Source organism: Amphiura filiformis, chromosome 4, assembly GCF_039555335.1.
Source record: "Amphiura filiformis chromosome 4, Afil_fr2py, whole genome shotgun sequence".
Classification (NCBI taxonomy): Eukaryota; Metazoa; Echinodermata; class Ophiuroidea; order Amphilepidida; family Amphiuridae; genus Amphiura; species Amphiura filiformis.
In genome coordinates, this window is record NC_092631.1 from 68,780,653 (window position 1) to 68,797,712 (window position 17,060).

Consider the following 17,060-nt stretch of genomic DNA (forward strand, 5'->3'; position numbering starts at 1 on the left):
GAAGATAGCATGTCAGATTATAGCTACGAGACAGGTTTGCTATCTATTCAAGACAGCATATGTCACATTACAGCTACGAGACAGGTTTGCTATCTACTCAAGATAGCATATGTCACATTATAGCTACGAGGCAGGTTTGCTATCTACTGAAGATAGCATATGTCACATATAGCTACGAGACAGGTTTGCTATCTACTGAAGATAGCATATGTCAGATTATAGCTACGAGACAGGTTTGCTATCTACGGAAGATAGCATATGTCACATTATAGCTACGAGACAGGTTTGCTATCTACATGATCTACTGAAGATAGCATATGTCAGATTATAGCTACGAGACAGGTTTGCTATCTACTGAAGATAGCATATGTCACATAGCTACGAGACAGGTTTGCTATCTACTGAAGATAGCACATGTCACATATAGTTACGAGACTGGTTTGCTATCTACTGAAGATAGCATATGTCACATAGCTACGAGACAGGTTTGCTATCTACTCAAGATAGCATATGTCACATAGCTACGAGACAGGTTTGCTATCTACTGAAGATAGCACATGTCACAGTATAGTGACGAGACTGGTTTGCTATCTACTGAAGATAGCATATGTCACATAGCTACGAGACAGGTTTGCTATCTACTGAAGATAGCACATGTCACATAGCTACGAGACAGGTTTGCTATCTACTGAAGATAGCACATGTGACAATATAGTTACGAGACTGGTTTGCTATCTACTGAAGATAGCATATGTCACATAGCTACGAGACAGGTTTGCTATCTACTGAAGATAGCATATGTCACATAGCTACGAGACAGGTTTGCTATCTACTGAAGATATCATATGTCAGATTATAGCTACGAGACAGGTTTGCTATCTACTGAAGATAGCATATGTCAGATTATAGCTACGAGACAGGTTTGCTATCTACTCAAGATAGCATATGTCACATTATAGCTACGAGACAGGTTTGCTATCTACTCAAGATAGCATATGTCACATTATAGCTACGAGACAGGTTTGCTATCTATTCAAGATAGCACATGTCACATAGCTACGAGACAGGTTTGCTATCTATTCAAGACAGCATGTCAGATTATAGCTACGAGACAGGTTTGCTATCTATTCAAGATAGCACATGTCACATAGCTACGAGACAGGTTTGCTATCTATTGAAGATAGCATGTCAGATTATAGCTACGAGACAGGTTTGCTATCTACTGAAGATAGCATATGTCACATAGCTACGAGACAGGTTTGCTATCTACTGAAGATAGCACATGTCACATTATAGTTACGAGACTGGTTTGCTATCTACTGAAGATAGCATATGTCACATAGCTACGAGACAGGTTTGCTATCTACTCAAGATAGCATATGTCACATAGCTACGAGACAGGTTTGCTATCTACTGAAGATAGCGCATGTCACATTATAGTTACGAGACTGGTTTACTATCTACTGAAGATAGCATATGTCACATAGCTACGAGACAGGTTTGCTATCTACTGAAGATAGCACATGTCACATAGCTACGAGACAGGTTTGCTATCTACTGAAGATAGCACATGTCACATTATAGTTACGAGACTGGTTTGCTATCTACTGAAGATAGCATATGTCACATAGCTACGAGACAGGTTTGCTATCTACTCAAGATAGCATATGTCACATAGCTACGAGACAGGTTTGCTATCTACTGAAGATAGCACATGTCACATTATAGTTACGAGACTGGTTTGCTATCTACTGAAGATAGCATATGTCACTATAGCTACGAGACAGGTTTGCTATCTACTGAAGATAGCATATGTCACATAGCTACGAGACAGGTTTGCTATCTACTGAAGATATCATATGTCAGATTATAGCTACGAGACAGGTTTGCTATCTACTGAAGATAGCATATGTCAGATTATAGCTACGAGACAGGTTTGCTATCTACTCAAGATAGCATATGTCACATTATAGCTACGAGACAGGTTTGCTATCTACTCAAGATAGCACATTATAGTTACAAGACAGGAATGCTACCTACTGAAGATAGCATATGTCAGATTATAGCTACGAGACAGGTTTGCTATCTACTGAAGATAGCACATGTCACATTATAGCTACGAGACAGGTTTGCTATCTACTCAAGATAGCACATTATAGTTACAAGACAGGAATGCTACCTACTCATGATAGCATATGTCAGATTATAGCTACGAGACAGGTTTGCTATCTACTGAAGATAGCACATGTCACATTATAGCTACGAGACAGGTTTGCTATCTACTGAAGATAGCATATGTCAGATTATAGCTACGAGACAGGTTTGCTATCTACTCAAGATAGCATATGTCAGATTATAGCTACGAGACCGGTTTGCTATCTACTTAAGATAGCATGTCACATTATAGCTACGAGACAGGTTTGCTATCTACTGAAGATAGCATATGTCACATTATAGTTACGAGACAGGTTTGCTATCTACTGAAGATAGCATATGTCAGATTATAGCTATGCAACAATTTTATAGTTACGAGACAGGTTTGCTATCTACTCAAGATAGCATGTCAGATTATAGCTACGAGACAGGTTTGCTATCTACTGAAGATAGCACATGTCACATTATAGCTACGAGACAGGTTTGCTATCTACTCAAGATAGCACATTATAGTTACAAGACAGGAATGCTACCTACTCAAGATAGCATGTCAGATTATAGCTACGAGACAGGTTTGCTATCTACTCAAGATAGCATATGTCACATAGCTACGAGACAGGTTTGCTATCTACTGAAGATAGCACATGTCACATTATAGCTACGAGACAGGTTTGCTATCTACTGAAGATAGCATATGTCAGATTATAGCTACGAGACAGGTTTGCTATCTACTCAAGATAGCATATGTCAGATTATAGCTACGAGACAGGTTTGCTATCTACTGAAGATAGCATGTCACATTATAGCTACGAGACAGGTTTGCTATCTACTGAAGATAGCATATGTCACATATAGCTAAGAGACAGGTTTGCTGTCTACTCAAGATAGCATATGTCACATTATAGCTACGAGACAGGTTTGCTATCTACTGAAGATAGCATATGTCACATAGCTACGAGACAGGTTTGCTATCTACTCAAGATAGCATGTCACATTATAGTTACGAGACAGGTTTGCTATCTACTGAAGATAGCATATGTCAGATTATAGCTACGAGACAGGTTTGCTATCTACTCAAGATAGCATATGTCAGATTATAGCTACGAGACCGGTTTGCTATCTACTGAAGATAGCATGTCACATTATAGCTACGAGACAGGTTTGCTATCTACTGAAGATAGCATATGTCACATTATAGTTACGAGACAGGTTTGCTATCTACTGAAGATAGCATATGTCAGATTATAGCTATGCAACAATTTTATAGTTACGAGACAGGTTTGCTATCTACTCAAGATAGCATGTCAGATTATAGCTACGAGACAGGTTTGCTATCTACTGAAGATAGCACATGTCACATTATAGCTACGAGACAGGTTTGCTATCTACTCAAGATAGCACATTATAGTTACAAGACAGGAATGCTACCTACTCAAGATAGCATATGTCAGATTATAGCTACGAGACAGGTTTGCTATCTACTCAAGATAGCATGTCACATAGCTACGAGACAGGTTTGCTATCTACTGAAGATAGCACATGTCACATTATAGCTACGAGACAGGTTTGCTATCTACTGAAGATAGCATATGTCAGATTATAGCTACGAGACAGGTTTGCTATCCACTCAAGATAGCATATGTCAGATTATAGCTACGAGACAGGTTTGCTATCTACTGAAGATAGCATGTCACATTATAGCTACGAGACAGGTTTGCTATCTACTGAAGATAGCATATGTCACATATAGCTACGAGACAGGTTTGCTGTCTACTCAAGATAGCATATGTCACATTATAGCTACGAGACAGGTTTGCTATCTACTGAAGATAGCATATGTCAGATTATAGCTACGAGACAGGTTGGCTATCTACTCAAGATAGCATATGTCAGATTATAGCTACGAGACAGGTTGGCTATCTACTGAAGATAGCATGTCACATTATAGCTACGAGACAGGTTTGCTATCTACTGAAGATAGCACATGTCACATTATAGCTACGAGACAGGTTTGCTATCTACTCAAGATAGCATGTCACATTATAGTTGCGAGACAGGTTTGCTATCTACTGAAGATAGCATATGTCAGATTATAGCTACGAGACAGGTTTGCTATCTACTCAAGATAGCATATGTCAGATTATAGCTACGAGACAGGTTGGCTATCTACTGAAGATAGCATGTCACATTATAGCTACGAGACAGGTTTGCTATCTACTGAAGATAGCATATGTCACATATAGCTACGAGACAGGTTTGCTGTCTACTCAAGATAGCATATGTCAGATTATAGCTACGAGACCGGTTTGCTATCTACTCAAGATAGCATGTCACATTATAGTTACGAGACTGGTTTGCTATCTACTGAAGATAGCATATGTCACATAGCTACGAGACAGGTTTGCTATCTACTGAAGATAGCACATGTCACATAGCTACGAGACAGGTTTGCTATCTACTGAAGATAGCACATGTCACATTATAGTTACGAGACTGGTTTGCTATCTACTGAAGATAGCATATGTCACATAGCTACGAGACAGGTTTGCTATCTACTGAAGATAGCACATGTCACATTATAGTTACGAGACTGGTTTGCTATCTACTGTAGATAGCATATGTCACATAGCTACGAGACAGGTTTGCTATCTACTGAAGATAGCATATGTCACATAGCTACGAGACAGGTTTGCTATCTACTGAAGATATCATATGTCAGATTATAGCTACGAGACAGGTTTGCTATCTACTGAAGATAGCATATGTCAGATTATAGCTACGAGACAGGTTTGCTATCTACTGAAGATAGCATGTCACATTATAGCTACGAGACAGGTTTGCTATCTACTGAAGATAGCACATGTCACATAGCTACGAGACAGGTTGCTATCTACTGAAGATAGCACATGTCACATTATAGTTACGAGACTGGTTTGCTATCTACTGAAGATAGCATATGTCACATAGCTACGAGACAGGTTTGCTATCTACTGAAGATAGCACATGTCACATTATAGTTACGAGACTGGTTTGCTATCTACTGTAGATAGCATATGTCACTATAGCTACGAGACAGGTTTGCTATCTACTGAAGATAGCATATGTCACATAGCTACGAGACAGGTTTGCTATCTACTGAAGATATCATATGTCAGATTATAGCTACGAGACAGGTTTGCTATCTACTGAAGATAGCATATGTCAGATTATAGCTACGAGACAGGTTTGCTATCTACTGAAGATAGCATGTCACATTATAGCTACGAGACCGGTTTGCTATCTACTCAAGATAGCATATGTCACATTATAGCTACGAGACAGGTTTGCTATCTACTCAAGATAGCACATTATAGTTACAAGACAGGAATGCTACCTACTGAAGATAGCATATGTCAGATTATAGTTACGAGACAGGTTTGCTATCTACTCAAGATAGCATGTCACATTATAGTTACGAGACTGGTTTGCTATCTACTGAAGATAGCATATGTCACATAGCTACGAGACAGGTTTGCTATCTACTGAAGATAGCACATGTCACATAGCTACGAGACAGGTTTGCTATCTACTGAAGATAGCACATGTCACATTATAGTTACGAGACTGGTTTGCTATCTACTGAAGATAGCATATGTCACATAGCTATAATCTGACATATGCTATCTACTGAAGATAGCACATGTCACATTATAGTTACGAGACTGGTTTGCTATCTACTGTAGATAGCATATGTCACTATAGCTACGAGACAGGTTTGCTATCTACTGAAGATAGCATATGTCACATAGCTACGAGACAGGTTTGCTATCTACTGAAGATATCATATGTCAGATTATAGCTACGAGACAGGTTTGCTATCTACTGAAGATAGCATATGTCAGATTATAGCTACGAGACAGGTTTGCTATCTACTGAAGATAGCATGTCACATTATAGCTACGAGACAGGTTTGCTATCTACTCAAGATAGCATATGTCAGATTATAGCTACGAGACAGGTTTGCTATCTACTGAAGATAGCATATATCACATTATAGCTACGAGACAGGTTTGCTATCTACTCAAGATAGCATATGTCAGATTATAGCTACGAGACAGGTTTGCTATCTACTGAAGATAGCATATATCACATTATAGCTACGAGACAGGTTTGCTATCTACTCAAGATAGCATATGTCAGATTATAGCTACGAGACAGGTTTGCTATCTACTCAAGATAGCATATGTCAGATTATAGCTACGAGACAGGTTTGCTATCTACTGAAGATAGCATGTCACATTATAGCTACGAGACAGGTTGGCTATCTACTGAAGATAGCACATGTCACATTATAGCTACGAGACTGGTTTGCTATCTACTGAAGATAGCATATGTCAGATTATAGCTACGAGACAGGTTTGCTATCTACTGAAGATAGCATATATCACATTATAGCTACGAGACAGGTTTGCTATCTACTCAAGATAGCATATGTCAGATTATAGCTACGAGACAGGTTTGCTATCTACTCAAGATAGCATATGTCAGATTATAGCTACGAGACAGGTTTGCTATCTACTGAAGATAGCATGTCACATTATAGTTACGAGACTGGTTTGCTATCTACTGAAGATAGCATATGTCACATAGCTACGAGACAGGTTTGCTATCTACTGAAGATAGCATATGTCACATTATAGTTACGAGACAGGTTTGCTATCTACTGAAGATAGCATATGTCAGATTATAGCTATGCAACAGGTTTGCTATCTATTCAAGATAGGATATATCACATTATAGCTACTCAAGTTTTGCTATCTACTGAAGATAGCTACGAGACAGGCTTGCTATCTACTGAAGATAGCATGTTACATTATAGCTACGAGACAGGTTTGCTATCTGCTGAAGATATCATGTTACATTATCGCTACGAGACAGGTTTCCTATCTACTGAAGATAGCATACCGTAGAATTCCGTAAAACCTTGTCTACAAGCATTATAGTGTTTTTGGTGAAAGCTTAATTAATACGATACATGCGTAAATATGCCAATATAATAGATTGGTCTTACAATACTTGTTTGTATATGCTTGGATCAGAAATTCATTTGTTCAAATTCCATAATGGCACCTGGATTAATTTAGCTTTGGTCAGAAGCACTCTATATGTTTGTAGACAAGGTTTTACGGTATATGCCTAGCCTCTAAACGAGGGTTTTTTTGACGAAAGAGTTGAAAGGCAAATAACCTCCACAGTCCACGAACACATTACAATAGATTGGTCTTACAATAATATGTGTTTGTACAGCCGCCCATATCCGTACATTGTAATATAGTTGTTCAAACTCTAAATGTTTTTGTCGAGAGTGTCTGCCTCTCGTCGATTTCATCCAAAAAACCTCGTCTAGAGGCATATAATGCTTGTAGACAAGGTTTTACGGTATGTATGTAAAAATATACAGCTGTAACACTACAGCTACAAGACAGGTTTGCTACCTACTCAAGATAGCATATATCACATTATAGCTATGAGACAGGTTTGCTATCTACTGAAGATAGCATAATCACATTATAGCTACGAGACAGGTTTGCTACCTACTCAAGATAGCATATATCACATTATAGCTTTGAGACAGGTTTTCTATCTACTGAAGATAGCATATATCACATTATAGCTACGAGACAGGTTTGCTACCTACTCAAGATAGCATATATCACATTATAGCTATGAAACAGGTTTTCTATCTACTCAAGATCACATTACAGCTACAAGACAGGTTTGCTATATACAGGGTGGTCCAAAAACAACTTTATCCAATTTCAAATGTTAATTTCTCAAAGTTGAAAAGCCTGTTTCAAATATTTATTGTGGCACATTCTGAAAGACCATCATTCTGAAAGTATTTGGTGAAAAAATAATGAAAAAGAATTTAAATTAAAAATGTGTCGCCAGTTTTAAGTCAAAGGGTGAAAATTAAGTTTGTCCATACACAAGCCTATTGGGTATTGGCTGCTGTGTCACATCACTTATATTTAGTGTTTTTGCCCCACGGATGGTATGCAGGCAAGTTACAACGTAAAATACATAGAAATTTATGTGGCTCGTTAGCTAAAAATATATGTATCTAAAAGTACAGAAATAAATGTGTTGAAGTGCATGCTTTGCCGTTTGAGGTGAGCAATCCCTCTCGCTCGCCCAAATATAATTTCTAGTGAGCGATTTTCCACTTGCCATAGACACTGCGAATCACCCAGAACTGACTGCACTTGCATTCAAGTTTCAGCACTTTCAATGTATTCATCCGATTTATCGTAATAAATTAGGCTTAATCCATGAAAAAGAATGAGATTGTATCACAGAGTGCAAGTGTTTCATATTGGTATGATCTTTCAGACCTATAGAGAGTGATTCGACTACATACTACTAAAGAATGATTCCGCCACTCGCCTGGCATCATGCTAGCGAGTGGTTGACCACACGTCTTACAACCTTTATACATAATACTAACTCTCAAAACAATAATAAGATAGACTTCACAGCATTTTCACTCTATGATTGTATTTTATTATTGCACAGCCATCACACAATCACATTTTTGAATCACATAAGCATATTAAAAAACAAAATTTCTAATAAAACATTGAAAACACTTTCACAATTGCCCTCGTTAAAGCCATAATTTTTTAATGTTTGGTGTAGGCGGTAAGAACAAAAACATGGTAGTTTGCTGGGTACCAATACCATCCCAGAAGTGAGAGGTCCTGTACTGTTCTATGGGCCACTAGGATACACAATTTGCTTTGAGAATCCAATTCATTGTAGCACTTCTCTGTGGTACTGGGTTCAACTCCTGGGCAGGATCACTTCTCGTATTTTTTCTTTTCGAAAAAATACCATGATGGTGGAACTCTTGAAATCCTGACTTTATCACTGCTACTAATGCCTACTGAAGTACTGAAATGTTCAGGAAAACATGCCCAACATATTCTCTGTTACCTCTCTACTGATGTTAATTCAATGCAATGAATTAAATTGAATCTTAGGTGATTTTCATTTCAATGCATTGGAATTGAATTGGAATAAAATGATCTGGCTTAGGTATGAATTGAATTGGATTGGAATTGAAATAATGGTGAGCAACAAAGAATTGAATTAGATTCAATGTATTGAAATTTGAATTGTAATTAATTTTGAGTGATTTTCATTTCAATTTTCTTGAAAAAAACTTAACACTTTTAGAAATTGGCATACACATGTACTCAAAACTAGGATAAACATGTACTCAAACTATTTGTATGCCTTGAAAAATCAGCAGCATTTCCACTAAATATACTTTTAAGGTTAAATGCAATTGATTTTCAAGGCTTGATTCCAGAGGGGCGTAAGTTAATAATGGAAACAGCCATGCAGAAAAGAATGAACTCACGCGTAAAATAGTGTATCAATCTGAACTAGGGCCGGCCACGGACAAACCGCGGCTCGTGAGTCATCCTATATGTTGCAGGGATAGGGAGGGGCGACCATGATAGGACCATATGGGCTGATGGGGGGGTGATTGTGGGCAGCCGTTTTCGGCAATTTTCCTTTGGATTTTCTAAATTTTCAATTTTAAAATTATCCTGAATGATATCTGTCGTGAAATAAATCAATGCTTCCCATGCTATAATAGGCCTAGTAGGCCTATTTATACCCTGATTATGCAATATATAGGCTAGTCCGAGGTGCTCTGACGATAACACTCCGATCGCCAGGCAATCTACGTTATTAGGCCAGTGGGACAACGAAAACGCTACGTGAACGAGCTATATATAGGCCTACAACAATAACTACAACAACAATAACAAAACCAACAACCAATATTTTGTTAATCGAATTTGTAAAAATATATTCATAGGCCGCGCCTATAGACTAGAATAGCCTAAAAATTCCTGAATTATATCATGAAAAAAAACGGGCAAAAACAATCAATCGCTGCAGTCAGAAAGAAAGCAACGAACAAGAAAAAGGAAAAAAAGTGAGAGAAAAATAAAATAAAATAAACGGAATGGACCACGCCCGGGGACCACGTAGGGACTCGAACACGTACCAAATTTTCCAGCTCAAAAGTATAATATTATATAGTCGAACGTATAAGTCCGGCGCGCTAACCGATTGAGCAACTGAAGGGACATATGAAATCGATTGATCTCAAACTGACTATTATGGAATAGTGCGTAAACAGGCTCTTATGATAAACACGCTCATTACCGCTGTAAATGTCGGAGGTATCGATGGCGAAAAACCTCGTTTTTTGCAAAAGTAGCTTAAATTTGGAGTGAAATTCAAATGGTAAAGTAAGCGACAGACATTGGAGAAATAATGTAGGCAGTTAGAAATCAAAATTAACGTTCCACAATCCAGATATCGATAATGTTACATAACAGTGTTTGTGGTACAAGATTCTCGAAAATTGTTCCCAAAAACGGGCTAATAAAATTTAATCGGTACTGTAATTGGTTCTTCCCCATGGCAACATTATTTCTTTGGTCGATTTGTAGTACAATGCAAACAAGGAGAAAACAATCACTCGGCGTGGTTTTATACGGAGCAAAAATTTGAAAAAAACTGCATGGAACGCGTTTTTGATCTTGTGAACATGGTGCGTAAAAATGATTTAAACGAAGGATTTTCAAACGGATTCTAAAAATTTGTATAAACACACAAAAATAATGTAAAGATACATCCATGCACCAACATTTGACTCACTGCGATATTTCATTGCTGAGAAAACGCGGTTTTAGAGAACAACTTTATACGTCTTTTATACGTTTTTTATACGTTTCTTTGTATAACCTTAAAGCAGTAATAATGGGCTATTCTAATTGAAATCTACACACCCTATGGAAGACATGACCTTAATCTTTCACACAGGGAGTGTAAATTTCAAATGGGGTTACATGAATGGGCAACTACATTTGAAATTTATCCCTATAGACGAATCCAATTTCACGCATTCCTACTCCTCAATGGCAGCCATTAGCCGCGACGGGTACCCAACTATCCTACCTAAAATGTGGGATGATGCAGCCTTGAAGGGTATTATAAACTGCATTCTATCACCCGTGTTACACGTAGACAAAAGGATGATGACAGTTTACAACACAAAAGAATCTAACATCAAATTTTAAGCAGGTTTAATCCACCCAATTGGGTACTCACAACACCTGTTTGGTGCATGCGGGTAACCAAATATGGCCGACCAAATCTTGACCATGACTTGGCTTGTTGGATTCGTCTATAGGAGATTGTGGTCTTGTCTTCCATATAGGGGTGTATGGATGTCAACTGGAATAGCCCTATACATGGGAAAACACACAACAAACTCACACGCTAAAATAATTTTAATTGGCAGTTTCTGTAGCATGACAAATGATCAGCAATAACATTTTTGAATGCTCAAAAAGTGCAAACACTACAGTTTGTCCACTCTGAAGTACAAAGTGACAACACACGCGTATACAGTGCGTAAACAGTGCGCAGTGCTGCGTCTCTGCTGCAGGTATGTGTGCCTTCAAAGTCGGCACAATGTTTGCTTCCGCGTTGGGACTTTGTACTTCAGAGTAGCCTGACTGTACAATGTTCATTACAACATCATGATGCCTTACTAGAAGAATATCTCAGTACTTTTATATGAAAACTACAGCTATTTACATGAGTTCATACCATAGAGGTTACACAAGGGGAGCACAAACTCTGTCATGTTTGCTTGAGAAAATGTGTATCTCATGTAAGGGTAGCGCTAGGTTTTCAAACAACTTTCAAATTGCTCAAAATTATGGATCTAAAACAACAGAAATAATAATTAACAGCAAAATGATAATTCTGTGCACCAAAGGCTAAAAGAATGCACATATGACTCCATGGCGCAAGATGCTTAGTCATTTGATTTTGATCACAGCTTGTAAACATTTACATGTATAGAGGCTGTCAGTCTTTTCCGCGGGATCCGCCATCTTGTGGGTACTGCCGTTCTGTATGTCATGCGTTAGACATTACGTCCCTGATTACGCGGAAGTCACAGCGTGTTACGCACCTCTTCAGTCAAGCATGAACGTGGTGATCTTAGCAACAAGGCATTCCGTACCCAGAAAATGGCGGCGTTGCCGTCACAATGACTACCTCTATTCTATTTTGGTCGCCACCTGTAACAATCCAATGTAACACAAGATTTCCTACAGTATTACACAAAGGGCTATATACAGAGTCTATGCTCCCCTCTTCTAACCTCTATGGTTCACACACTAATTTAAGATTGGAAAGAATTAAATATTTTGTTTAAATATTACCATAGAATATGACAGATGCCACTTAACATCAGTTTCAAAAGAAGAACAGCACTCTCGCCTGTGGTGAGCATATACAGCATAAGTGGGATTCTGATTGGCTGATTCAATTATAACAATTAACAAACTGGTAATCTGATTGGCTGATTACACTTTAAAGTTTCGTTCAGCACTCATGAAGGGAACTTCTCAGTGGCTGTGGTTTAGCTTGTAAGCACTGAATTTCATTAGTTCCTGCACGGTAGAGAATATGGTCCGAGTCGTTATGGAACACACTTGGGGAGTTTTCATGACCGTAAGTTTTGTAACTTATTTTTTTCCTGAATAAAACTAGTTTTAGTTATCAAAATAATAATTAACTGACTAAGAATGGGAATAAACCATATTAATTTTTGTTTTTACTATCCTCTACCGTGCGCTGGCATCCACTACTCAAAATATTGGACCTGCTGGTTGTCTATCACACAGTAGAGGATAGTAAAAACAAAAATTCATATCGTTTATTCTCTAAATAAAGCCTAACCTATGTTGCTCATTAACAAGACACACACATCAATCAGAGCAAGAGAGTGCCATTCTTCTTTGGAAGCTAGTGTAATAGCTAACAGTGATTATTGTTATTAAAATTTTACATGTCTTAAAAATATATCACCAAAATGTCCATGGTTTCAACTTTTCTTGGAGTTTTTTATTCACCAAAAGTTCATCTAGAATATCTGGTGGAATAAATTGCATGTTAAATATGGTACTGTGTTTAAATATATGCAAAAAGTCTGTATAAAAGATGAACACAATTAGCAGAAGCAAAAGTTATAAGCAAAGTAAGAATACGAATGTTAATAAGAAACTCTTAATCAAGGAATGACCATTTTTGGGTTTTAAAACAATTCTTAATATTACCAAAATTATGAAGCAAGAAACATATACCGCATCTGACCTAATTAGCACCCTGGGCACTTAAAGGAGTATTTTGTGATCCTAGCATCCTCTTTTTATGTCACTTTTCAGTAGATATCCACGAAAAAGGCTTATTCCCAAAATTTCAGTTGTTTCCGATTTTGCGTTTGTGAGTTATGCGCGATTATGTGTATTACACTGCTCCATAGACAATGTGTTGTAATTTTGTTCTGGTATACCAGAACAAAATTCAAATTTCATGATATCTTTGCTAAACGAATTAATCTGTAAGAAATAGTTTGTACATAAACATTATGTAGCCAGAGGTTTCCAGTGATATAAACATTTCAACTTTTTTTGAGAAAAGTGGGTGATGATGCTGTGGATCACGAAATGCCCTTTTAAGTCAGGGTTGGCTTATTAAAACTATGAAAAAAAGCTACACATGGACATTTACATGCATAAACATTCAAAATACGGTGTATCCGATGTTAAAATCATCATAATCCTAAATTGGAAGGTTTAGAAGTTAATTTTATTGAGACATTTGATGGAATTTAGCCTGGGCGGGTCTCTTCAAAAAAAATTGTATGGGGATGTGCCACGCAGACTTTCGGATGCTGACTTTCTCTATACCTACTTTTTGCTGTTTTTGCTACCCATCAGTATACCAATTTCCAACAAAAAGCACCCATAAATCACTCAAATTTACTCTAATTGGTCACTTTTAAAGGCACTTTTGCCTAAATGTGCCTAATTGGGTGCATTGGTGTTCACTGAAAAGTGAAAACCCACCCATTGATATACCAAAATCACTGAAAAGGTACCCCCAAACCGTGGCACATCTCTGTATACCAGGGAGAGACCCCCTCCAAAGGAATTTAGTTGCACAGACGCATTGTCAAGGGGTGCTTAGACAGCTCTCATTTGCACAATTCTGTGTTATTAGGGGAGGGTGCAAATTAGATTGAATACAGTATGGTCAGTAATTAATACACTGCAACATTTTTGGAGGGCATAACATTGGTTATAAAGAGTACATCATCTAGTGACTGATATTTACCCAACTTGATAACAATATTCTGTACAATTACATTGTTCACACTACATATCAGTTGCCCACTCTTTAGCATATTCAATTTATTTCTTAGCCCATACTATTATTAAGCACCTAAATTTTAATGATAAAGCACTTACATTTGAAGGCACAACTATAAAATACCTACATCAACTACACTTAGTACTATCATTTCAGATTTACTCATAAGTACTATAGATAATATCCCAACCTGATTATATCAAATTGTAGAACTTAATTTAGTGAAGATTTAATCCAATATGCTCCTCTATTGGAATGGTATACATTTACCATTAACATTGAATATTTGTTACAATCTAATAAAAGATGCATAGCTAAGGCCAAAAATAAGTTTTATTGTCCTCCACAAATTCTTTAGGGTAAGAGGAGGCAGGTGCAAAAACCTTTTATTTTTGATTGCAAAGTCCAAATTGCATGGAACGTACCAATGAAGCCTAATAAGAGGAGAGTACGGAATTTCAATATTAAATCGCCTCATTCATGTTTCAAATCAATTTGGAAGAGCAAACTTCACTTTTTACATCTCATAACTTAAAATGCACAAATTGTGAAAGAAATAAAAAACTTTATTTGGTCTTTCAAAAATTAGGGTACGGTAGGTATTCTTTTGTGCAGTAAAGAAAAAACAATTGCTTTTTTCTAGTTTTCAAAATTTGATGTAGGAGGAGGACAACCAAACAACATTTTTGGGCCTAACTTGCAGTCATAAAATATACATGCTAGCTATCCCTAGAGTAAATTGAATACAACAGGCAACTAGATGACGTTATTTTAAAAATATACACAAAAATATCAAAAACCTTAAAAAGGGATGATAATTTAAACCAGTTTAAATCACTAACTTAATCTATTTCAGCTCATATGATCACTATACAAATTGATATTTTACATTGTGAGTTGTATATTTTATGATTTCTTCTAAACACATTATTTGTGTTAAATCAAATATATTGCACATTTAAGGCCATGTTTAATTACCACACTGAGCTGGTTATACAGCCCGTCCCCCTTTTAACTGAAATCAAAACCCAATTTGGAGTGACAGCCCGTCCCCCTTTTAACTGAAATCAAAACCCAATTTGGAGTGGAAATATATATTGGATCACCAACTTATCATGAAAATGAGAAAATTATATCTATACATCCTTCACTGATAACACTACCAAGTTTTAGCTCGGGTGTGGAGTGGCTGTACTATCTATATGTCATTCACCAATAGAAAATTAGTTGTCATGGACAAGCCTACTCTCTGCACATGACATACTTCCATAATGTAGAGGGTGTCCCTGAAAGAACTATATTGTTGAACCTTTGGTTTTTTGGTATTCTAATGCCCGAACCAAACATAACTATAGTCCGTATGCCTTTCCCGAGGCAGTAAGGTAAAATCAAATTTTGTGATTTTCTGAAAAACTGCTTTCTTTTGCAGGAATCTGTTATGCTAGTTGAATTCCTTGTGTCAACCCCTTTCTGAAAATATATACTTTGATATACTTATCATCATTACGTTTAGAGATACAATTAAAAGCATTATTATTTATATCAGGCTTTTCAGCGATACAATAAAACTGTGTATTGTATAATATTTTGCAAAATACCCGGATGCAATACAATATTTTTTAAATATTGTACGCGTACCTCGTACACGTCGCGCGTTACCATGGTGACAACACCAACACGCACCATGATACAACAGCACAACAATACAGACACCGTAACGGCTCACAGGAGATTTCGTACTGTATAAACAAGTAAAATCACAAACTTTTAAATTGTCTTTGAAGAGTAAAGAGCAGAAAACAAGAAGGTCAAAAGGTAAGCTTACACATATACAATACACATTGGCTAAACCCGGTGGCTAGGTAAGCTTAAATTTTCATTTTACCGCATAGCAAAAGCCTGATATAAATAATAATAATAATATTATATAAATATGTCAGCTGTTCTATTCAGTCATGTTTGATTTGGGCATTAAAATAACAAAATATTTGTGATGGTTCTTTATCCACTACACATGGTAAGGGAATCTTGTGAGTTGCCAATGTTATTAAAGGTAATTAGCATTCACTGAAAATCATAAGTTTTTAGCATGTGCGATTTTTTGAAAATTAAAAAAAATATTGAGAAACAAAGAAATTTTTGAAGAATGATTTTTGCTACTGATGCACATATTCTGCAACCTCAAATTTTCCCTGATCCTTCACTTCCCATGCAAACGAACTAGCCAGGTTTGGGACAATATTTTATAATATGCATATATTCAGCAATTCTTGAGTCTCCCCCAAAAAAAGGTGAATGATAATAAGTATAACTGGTATGAGATTATACCTGGGTGTATGGTAATTAAACAAAGTACAATATTTAAATTAAATATTATCTATACTACATGAATAATATCTCCAATAATTTAGCAGCATGATTTGGTATTAAGCAAATTTGGTATATTTAAATTTTACATGAATAATCACAAATAAATTAATAGCAGATGTTAAGGGAACAAACCAAATGATCGATGAAGCCCTTTGAAATGAGGAAAGGGTTGAAAATATCAACTGTATACTTCATTTTTATAAGCTTAAAAACATTAAATATTAGCTCCATCCCTTATT